Here is an 11,018-nt window from a genome sequence, read left to right as displayed (position 1 = left end):
GAGAGCCGGAAAAAGGGAGATACACCTTGGTGTCGTTCCACGCCGTCCCGGACCTCTGTTCGATGATCCGAGATCACCTCCATCACCGCATCAACTCTAGAAGCAAAGGATTGGATCCGAAAATCACTCGATGTCATTGAATAAGCATCTCTATTCCCTCTCTCTTCTTGCCTGGGGATTGAATGTTTAATTATACTATGTCTTTAGGTTTTTCTCCTACGTCTATGGAGTAGATTTTTTATTCTAAGATCAGGAAGCAGTTGTGGATAGGTTATGATGTAATATTCATGCTTATGCTTTCACTCTTTGAATGATTTTGCTTGTCTTGTTTCAATTTGATATGCATGAGACATGTTTGCCATGTCGTATTAATTGATTGTGTTGGGATTGCTAATTTCGTAAAGAGAGGATCTTAGATCGTATACTCGAGGGGTCCTAGTGACAGGTGTAAGTAACTATAGCGTTAAACATGTCGAAAAGCGTAGCGAAAAAATAAGTTCCTATCTAGAAGATCCATGCAAAAGGAAACCATATACTAAGTACTAATTTTCTACATGAGAAAGTTATACTTTTATTGCGTGCCCTTCGCAATCTCGACAACAATGTTTCTTTAGGATGTAGATCTCAGCACGATCAACACGTCCGCGCCTCTATGGTATCCACACGAACACGTTCTCTGTCTGTCTCACGAACTCACGAAATGGAGAAAGAAACAACCAAAGGTTGTGCTAGCAATCTCTTGTGGAAGTTTTGGCCAAGAGTGGAAGAAGGAAGAAGAGCAAAAGCCAAGAAGAGCACACCCACCCAAAAGGTCACTTCATCTATATAAGGTGACTTCACAAAAGGGTTACTTTACTAAATAGGTTACTTCACCAAAAAGGTTACTTTACCTAAAAGGTTACTTCACTTAAATGTTACTTTTACAAATGACTTTTTGTATTCATCCAATGAATACAAAATATTTTTGTCTCTTGATCTTCCTTTTGATTAATGATATATTAATCTCTTTTAATATTCATTAATCTTAATGGGTTGGATTTAGAATATTGAATTAACCATTAACCTAATAAGCCATTAACCCAATAAACCAATGAGTCTAACCCATTACTCAATAAGTCTAATCTGAATTCACTCGAGTCTAACTCAATGTGTATAATTCGAATTACCCCATAATCCATCTCCAAATCAACATGTTCTTTATGTGTGACCCAATAGGCTCTCGTAACGTTGGCAATGTATCTTAAATCATTTTAGAAACATAAGCAATGAGTGACATCTATCAATGCATCATTGTTACCCAAGTGACGAGAATATCGAGATTCGACCTAATCTTTCCGTGTCTATTATCTTGTATGACTCAATCCTTCTATCCTTGATATCTAGATTGATCAATGAGGTATAGAACGTGTCATCCTCTTATCAATCTTTGTGTTTCTTGATCTCTAAGTAGACACACTCAATCAAATAAGCTCAATATTGTATATTGACTCATTTGAGCATAGTCATGCATTCTTATGTCCTATTAATCAAGGGGCCCACAGATATCACTTCCATCATATGGAAGGGATAGATCTCATCTACATCACTTACATTCCTCCGCATAATTCATTGCATACCCAGTGATTGACTTTATTGTCCACCTTGTTACAGGTGACGTTTACCGATACCAAGGCACACAACTCCTTATGTAGGGAACTGTAGTGACTTCAGGTCTAAGGACTATTCATACCAATAGTCACATGAGAATGTTTATGACACTCATATAACGATCCATGAAACATTCTCATGGCTGGTCATTCTGTATATATTCTCTAATATATACCCATGTGTCAACCTGATATCTCATATCCATAACTTGTGAGATTAAGTCATCTGTTGACCTACATGCTAGTCTCAACGCATTAATATTGTCCTTGCATATTAATGCTTGACTAGGAATAGTTAAGAGTAGTGTTCCATGTATATCTACAATATCTCACTATCAATTCAACCAATTGATATGTTGTAGATAAAAATCTACTACCCAAGGACATTATTATACTTATTTAATTGGCACTGAACTGAAATAAATATAATAACCAACTTTGCATTTTATTAATAATGATATATGATACAAAATGAGTCTTTTACAATCATCTCATAATTGATACTAGGGTTAATACTAACAATATCCCACTAGCACTAGTGTCAATCACTAAGATATCAAATACCCATTGACCTAGTGTGACCATCATGTTTCCTCCGTGCCAAAGCCTTGGTCAAAGGATTTGCAATGTTAGCATCGGTCGGGACTCTGCATATCCTCACATCTCCTCTTTTGATGATCTCTCGAATGAGATGGAATCGCCATATTTTGTGTTTAGATCTCTGATGAGAGCGAGGTTCCTTAGCCTGTACAATAGCCTCATTATTATCACAATAGAGGTCTATTGGTTCGCTATACTAGGAACAATACCAAGCACTATGATGAACTTCCTTATCCAAACAACCTCCTTTGCTGCAGTTGAAGTAGAAATGTACTCGACCTCTGTTGTAGAATCAGCTATTGTGTCATGCTTTGAACTCTTTTAGCTCACAGCACCACCATTTAAGCAAAACACATATCCTGACTATAATCTGTAATCATCCTTGTCAGTTTGGAAACTAACATCGGTGTAACCCTTTACAACAAGCTCTTCATTGCCTCCAAAAATCAAGAAATAATCTTTAGTCCTTCTCAAGTACTTAAGAATATTTTTGATTGTTGTCCAGTGACCTTCACCTAGATCTGATTGGTATCTTCTCGTCATGCTTAAAGCATACGAGACATCTGGGAGAGTACAAAGCATAACATACATGATAGACCCTATAGCAGATGCATAAGGAATTTGATCCATACGATCCCTTTCTTTCTTAGAAGAGGGGAATTGAGTCTTCGAAAGACTCACACTATGTGACATCGGCAAAAATCCTTTCTTGGAATTCTCCATGGCAAAACGTTTAAGCATCTTGTCAATGTATGTACTCTGGCTTAGGCCAAGCAACTTTTCGATCTATCTCTATAGATCTTAAAGCCTAAAATGTAGGATGCTTCACCTAAGTCTTTCGTTGAAAAACAATTCCCAAGCCAAATCTTCACTGACTGAAGAGTAGGGATAGCATTTCCAATGAGAAATATGTCATCTACATACAATATGAGAAAAATGACTATGCTTCCACTAACCTTCTTGTAGACATAAGGTTCATCTTCATTCTTAATGAAACCAAATATTTTGATTGCATCATCGAATCGAAGATTCCAGCTTCTAGAAGCTTGCTTTAATCCATAAATGGATCTTTGCAGCTTACAAACCTTTCCAGCATTCTTTTGATCTACAAAACTCTCAGGTTGTGTCATGTACACATCCTCGAGTAGATTTCCGTTAAGAAATACAGTTTTGACATCCATCTGCCAGATCTCATAATCATAGTAAGCTGCAATAGCAAATAAAATCAGAATAGATTTGAGCATCGCAACTGGTGAAAAAGTTTCATCATAGTCTATACCATGAATTTTCTTGAAAACTTTAGCTACCAATCTACCTTTATAGGTATGCATATGCCAATCCATGTCAGTTTTCACTTTGAAGACCCACTTACACCCAATGGGTTTGATCCCTTCAGGTGGATCAACCAAAGTTCATACTTGGTTGCTATACATGGATTCCATTTCAGATCTCATGGCCTCTAGCCACTTCTCAAAATCTGGGCCCTGTACAACTTTCTGATAAGACGTAGGCTCATTGAGACCAACTAGCACTATATCACCGTTGTCAGACAAGAGAAAAGAATATCTCTCAGGTTGACAATGGGCCCTATCAGATATACGTAGAGCTTGTGCTACTTGAACAGGTTGTTGCTCCACAATTTCTTGTGGTGTAACAAAATCATGTTCCACAATATCTTGTGGTACCTGTTCAGTTTCCATTAAGGCTTCTGTGCTAGTTTATGTATCTTGAATTTCTTCAAGATCGACTTGACTCCCACTAGTTTTTTCTAGAAATGAATTCCTTTTATAGAAAGACACCAGTTCTGGCAATAAACACTTTACCTTGTGTGGGATTATAGAAGTAATATCCCTTTGTTTCTTTGGGATATCCTACAAAGTAGCACTTTTTTTATTTGGGTCCTAGTTTATCTGAGATTTGCCATCGAATGTAAGCCTCACAACCCCAAATCTTCTTGAAAGACATCTTGGGACTCTTCCGAGTCCATATTGTATATAGTGTCTTTATGACAACCTTAGATGTAACGTGGTTAAGTGTGAAAACGGTTGTCTCTAGAGTATATCCCCAGAAGGAAGTAAGAAGTTTTGTTTGACTCATCATCGAATGTACCATATCTAATAAAGTATGATTTCTCCTTTCTGATACACTATTCCATTATGGTGTGCCAGGTGGAGTAAATTGAGATATGATCCCACACTCAACGAGATGGTCATGAAATTCTTGGCTAAGGTATTCCCCACCTCGATCTGATCGAAGTATCTTAATACACTTACCAAGTTGGTTTTCTACTTCATTCTTGAATTCTTTAAACTTTTTAAAGGATTCTGACTTGTGTCTCATCAGATACACATAGCCATATCTACTAATATCATCAGTGAAAGTAATAAAGTAATGATAGTCTCCTCTAGCCGTTATCCTGAAAGGGTCGCATACATCAGTATGTATGAGTCCTAACAAGTCATTAGCTCTTTCGCTATGTCTACTAAATGGAGTTTTTGTCATCTTGCCTTGAAGACAAGATTCACATACTTCATATGATTCAAAATCAGATGAGTCCAAAAGTCCATCCTTATGGAGTTGGGATATGCGGCTATCATTTATGTGACCTAAGTGACAATGCAAGAGATATGTTTAGTTCAAATCATTAGACTTGAACCGTTTGGTATTTATGTTATAGATAGGGTTGTCAAAGTCTAGAACATAGAGTCCATTCACGAGATGTGCACTACAATAGAATATTTCATTGAAATAAATGGAACAAAATTTGTCCTTTATTACAAATGAGAATCCTTTCTTGTCCAAACAAGAAACAGAGATAATGTTCTTAGTTAAGGAAGGCACATAACAACACTCTTCAAGTTCTAAAACAAGCCAGTGGGCAAAGATAAGGAATATGTTCCTACAGCTATAGCAGCAACTCTTGCACCATTGTCTACTCGTAGGTCCACTTCGCCCTTTGTCAAAGATCTACTATTTCTCAGCCCCTGCACATTAGTACAAATGTGAGATGCACACCCGGTATCTAATACCCATGAAGAAGAAATAGATAGATTGACTTCTATAACATTTATACCTGAGGCAAAAGTCTCACTTTTCTTCCGTTTCACTTCCTCTAGGTACAACTTGCAGTTCCGCTTCCATTGTTCTTTTTCACCACAGTGGAAGCAGGTTCCTTCCTTAGCTACCCCGCCTTTAGGTTTCAGTGCATGAGTCTTGCTTTTGCCTTTGGCTTGGGTCTTACCCTTACCTTTAGGCTTCCACTTGCCTTTTCCCTTTGGCACCATCAAAATGATACTAGGCTTTACCTTCTTAAGGTTAAGTTCAGCAATTCTCAACATGATCAACATCTCAAGCAATGACTTGTCAATTTCATTCATGTTATAATTCATGACAAATTGACTATAGCTTTCAGACAATAATTGCAAAATAAGGTCAGTGGCTAATTCTTGACCTAGTGAAAATCCCAATCATTGTAGGTTCTCCAAATACCCGATCATTTTGAGCACATAAGGCCCTACGGGGCTTCCTTCTTGCATTCTGCATTGAAATAGAGCCTTGGAGATCTCAAATCTCTCATGCCTTGCTTATTCTTGATATAGTTATCTAAGATGTTCAACCATATCATAAGCATCCATGTTCTCATATTGCTTCTGAAGCTCAGAGTTCATGGTGGCGAGCATAAGGCATGATACATCTAATACATCATCATGTTGCTTCTTATAAGCACCCTTATCAGCTCTAGTAGCAGTTGTGGGGGGTGCTTCAGGAATGGGTTGCTCTAGGATGTACAGTTTTCTTTCTTGTTTGAGAACTATTCTAAGGTTTCTATACTAGTCCAGGAAGTTAGCTCCATTGAGCTTGTCCTTATCAAGGACAGATCGCAGAGAGAGAGTATTTGACGTATTTGATGACATGGTGATCTACAACAATAAAATACAGAAATAAGTATCATATTTTGATCATTTAACTAGGACTTTAATTAAATGATTCTTCCACTAAATTGTAAAGCTTTGGTAGAAGCAAGTCATGGATGTGGTTTTACCCACATTACCAGCTTCAAATCCAATTGCGATAACATTCATGTGGGACAAGATCCATATTATACCTCATTTTGAGTTAGCTTTGGTTAATCACCCAAGACTTAGTATAACTTAGGTAGGCAACGTGTACCAATTGGACAAGATCCATATTATACCTTTTCTTGAGCTAGTTTTGGCTAATCGCCCAAGATTTGTATAACTTAGGTAGACAATGTTTACCAATTACATCATATGTAACTCTTGTATCATTATGTGAACAAGACTATTTGTTCATTTCCCCAACTTATGAAATCCACATTATAACACATCTTGAGTTAGCTTTGGCTAATCACCCGAGACTAGTATAATTGAATTATATTATATGGGTTATGCCTCTAAGTTCTCAACTTAGTTAAGTCACACCCAAAGTTCAATAGTCGGACATCATTATTGTCCTATCGCACTCTACCAAGATAAAACGAGTCACTTTGCTTTGACAAACCTTATTATAAATGATTGAGGTAGTAGTGAGTATCGAACTTTGGTAGACATATTTAAAAAGACCTAATCATGATTAAACTACACATGCATCGCATACAAAATTAGCATATCATGGCATACATCCCATATATGCATAAAATAAACGTGACATGGTTATGACCCAATTTTCTATAATCTTCTCAAGCCAATGAGAAGATTGTAAGGTCAACCTAGGTCAAAGCATCTTCTTCAAGTGCTTCCTCGGTCGTCATGTGTTGTTTCCCTCTTCCCTTTTCACCGTCATCCAGTAGACTTCTTCTTCTCTAATTTATACATTACAAAACCTAAAGAAACCTCGAGTTACATTCGAGGGTAGTCTAAATTTACAACAAGAGTGAAAGAGGAGAGGCACGACACGTAGGTCGTATTATGAATTACAACACACATCCAATCACATCGGGGTAAAGGGTCATAACCATGCACCATGTCACATAACATTCACAATATTTTATGACATAAAATCTACTATGATTTAAACAATGACTTATGAGGAGCAACGCCATGACAGTCCCGTTAGCCAGTTAGCGGGCGGGTTCAAGGAGGCAGCGCCCCCAGAGTTGCATACTCATTGTATGAGTTACTGCCATGCCCGAGACCCCGTTACCCACAAAACTTTAGTCGAGACCGTTGGCCTAAATCTTACTCATAATCATCTAAATCATAGTAAAATTTCATGCATTTCTATATCGCATATCAAAATCTACTACAACTTAGTATATGCCTTCGCAAGTGGCTCTGATACCACTGTAAGGAACTATAGCGCTAAACACGCCGAAAAGCGTAGCGGAAAAATAAGTTCCTATCTAGAAGATCCATGCAAAAGGAAACTATATACTAAGTAGTAATTTTCTACATGAGAAAGTTATACCTTTGTTGCGTGCCCTTCATAATCCCGACAGCAACGTTTCTTTAGGATATAGATCTCAGCGCGATCAACACGTCCGTGCCTCTATGGTATCCACACGAACATGTTCTCCATCCGTCTCACAAACTCATGAAATGGAGAAAGAAACAACCAAAGGTTGTGCTAGCAACCTCTTATGGAAGTTTTGGCCAAGAGTGGAAGAAGGAAGAAGAGCAAAAGCCAAGAAGAGCACACCCACCCAAAAGGCCACTTCATCTATATAAGTTGACTTCACAAAAGGGTTACTTTACCAAATAGGTTATTTCACCAAAAATGTTACTTTACCAAAAAGGTTACTTCACCTAAAGGTTACTTTTACAAAGGGCTTTTTGTATTCATCCAATGAATACAAAATATTTTTGTCTCTTGATCTTCCTTTTGATTAATAATATATTAATCTCTATTAATATTTATTAATCTTAATGGATTGGATTTAGAATATTGGATTAACCATTAACCCAATAAGCCATTAACCCAATAAACTAATGAGTCTAACCCATTACTCAATAAGTCTAATCCTAATTCATTCGAGTCTAACTCAATGTGTATAATTCGAATTAAACTTAACCCCATAATTCATCTCCAAATCAACATATTCTTTATGTGTGACCCAATAGGCTCTCGTAACGTTGGCAATGTATCTAAAATTATTTTAGAAACATAAGTAATGAGTGGCATCTAGCAATACATCATTGCTACCCAAGTGACGAGAATGTCGAGATCCGGCCTAACCTTTCCGTGTCTATTATCTTGTATGACTCAATCCTTCTATCCTTGATATCTAGATTGATCAATGAGGCAAAGAACGTGTCATCCTCTTATTAATCTTTGTGTTTCTCGATCTCTAAGTAGACACGCTCAATCAAATAAGCTCAATATCACATATTGACTCATTTGAGCATGTCCATGCATTCTTGTGTTCTACTAATCAAGGGGCCCACAAATATCGCTTCCGTCATATGGAAGGGATAGATCTCATCTACATCACACACATCCCTCCACATAATTCATTGCATACCTTGTGATCGACTTTATTGTCCACCTTGTTACAGGTGACGTTTACTGATACCAAAGTATACAACTCCTTATGTAGGGAACTGTAGTGACTTCAGGTCTAAGGACTATTCATACCAATAGTCACATGAGAATGTTTATGACACTCATATAACGATCCATGAAACATTCTCATGGCTGGTCATTCTGTATATATTCTCTAATATATACCCATGTGTCAACCTGATATCTCATATCCATGACTTGTGAGATTAAGTCATCTGTTGACCTACATGCTAGTTTCAACGCATTAATATTGTCCTTGTATATTAATTCTTGACTAGGAATAGTTAAGAGTAGTGTTCCATGTATATCTACAATATCTCACTATCAATTCAACCAATTGATATGTTGTAGATAAGAACCTACTACCCAAGGATATTATTATACTTATTCAATTGGCACTGAATTGAAATAAATATAATAACCAATTTTACCTTTTATTAATAATGATATATAATACAAAATGAGCCTTTTATAATCATCTCATAATTGGTACTAGGGCTAATACTAACAACAGGGGTAACCCGTTCACGGACATCTAGGATACTCCCTCGAAAGGAGAGGTAATTCCTCCACAAGGAAGTAAGAAACCAAATCAAACCCCTATCTCTATCCTTAATGATACCGACCAGGTTTGCATTCTTGTGATCTACCGAGGTGCCCTAGTGACAAGGGTTAACCATAACAGGATTTCACAAGGATCTTCTCTGTTTAGTGCTTAGGGGTAGTAACTATAACTTCCGACGAGTACATGTTGATTGGCAATGAGGAATGGATAGAACATGATGCATTAGTTACCACCACAACGAAACTGAACTCCTAAAGCTCTTCCCTAACCAAGTAAAACTCTTTCTCTTGCCAGTTCTCACATCTACTTCCCAAGTTCTTTTCTTCTCAAAAAATAGTTCACTTACAACCATCGAGAGTTTAGCTAATTCTACGTGAACAATCACTAGTGCTTATAACCAATTCTTGTGGGATCAATAATCTTTTATTACTGACGACGTATCCGTGCACTTGCGGAAGCTTAACAAGTTTTTGATGTCGTTGCCGGGGACTGCGCTTATAACATTAGTGATAATCATATTGGATTAGACTAGACCTTGTTTTTTTTTTATTTCACTCTACTTTCTACATTTTTATAAAAAATATATATACATATATATATATATATTTTAACTCTTTCTTTTATTCTGCACTTGGATTATTTAATATTCTTTTATATATACTTGTGCATGCGAAGAGCTAATCTTTCAGGAAAACTTCTGTCGTTCGATCCAGAAATTGATAGAACTTTCCTGAGGAGAAGAAACTTGCAAAAACTCCAAGCAGAACAAGAAATTTCAGAAATGGCTGAGAAGCTTTTGAAGGACTATGTAGCACCTTATGCACGAGGGCTTCGGTCTAGCATCACCCGACCACCAATTGAAGCTAACAATTTTGAAATCAAGCCTGCAGTGATCCACATGGTTCAGCAAAATCAATTTGGAGAAGGATCGCATGATGATCCAAATCATCACTTAGAGCTATTCTATGAGATCTGTAGTACTATAAAAGTGAACAGGGTCCCTCCAGAAACAGTAAGGTTACTTCTTTTTGGATTTTCCCTGAAAGATAGAGCCAAGCAGTGACTTAATTCTTTACCAGCAAACAACATTACATCTTGGGAGCAGTGTGAGCAGAAATTTCTAGACAAATTTTACTCGCCAAGTAAAACTGCACACATGAGGAATTTAATTGCAAGCTTCAAACAGGCAGACTCAGAATCATTATTCGAAGCATGAGACAGATTCAAGAGTATGCTAAGACAGTGCCCCCATCATGGCCTCGAGAAGTGGTTGGTGCTACACATGCTCTACAATGGAATCAATTATCACACAAAAGTGTCCCTCGATTCTGCAGTAGGAGGGGAGTTGATGAACAAGAGTTTTGATGAAGCTGAAGACATAATAGAGAATATGGCCCAGAACCCAGTGGGCAACCGAAAGATCTGGAGGTTCCTTTTCTGGGAATCCAATAAAGGCATCAGGAAAATTTGACGTAGATGCAGTCACGCTCATGTCTATAAGGCTGGATGCTCTGACCAAGAAGCTTGAGACCATGGGGAACAACACAACCAATGCAATAGTGTGTGTATGCGAAACTTGTGGAAGTTCGGATCATGCTCAAGATACTTGCCCCCTCGGGCCAATACAAGCACAAATACATCAACTTGAATAATGCGATGCGATAGTTGGTTATAACCAAAGGCAA

The 11,018-nt window shown here is 37.4% G+C and overlaps 1 pseudogene; it reads right to left on the bottom strand.

The window, feature by feature from the left end:
• Window positions 1–10,521: 10,521 nt before the first annotated feature.
• Window positions 10,522–10,593, bottom strand: LOC121973975 (annotated as a pseudogene).
• Between the last annotated feature and the right edge of the window lie 425 nt (window positions 10,594–11,018).

Source organism: Zingiber officinale, chromosome 4A, assembly GCF_018446385.1.
Source record: "Zingiber officinale cultivar Zhangliang chromosome 4A, Zo_v1.1, whole genome shotgun sequence".
Taxonomy (NCBI): Eukaryota; Viridiplantae; Streptophyta; class Magnoliopsida; order Zingiberales; family Zingiberaceae; genus Zingiber; species Zingiber officinale.
The sequence above is the reverse complement of the archived record's forward strand: the minus strand, read 5'-3'. Positions and strand labels throughout refer to the sequence as shown.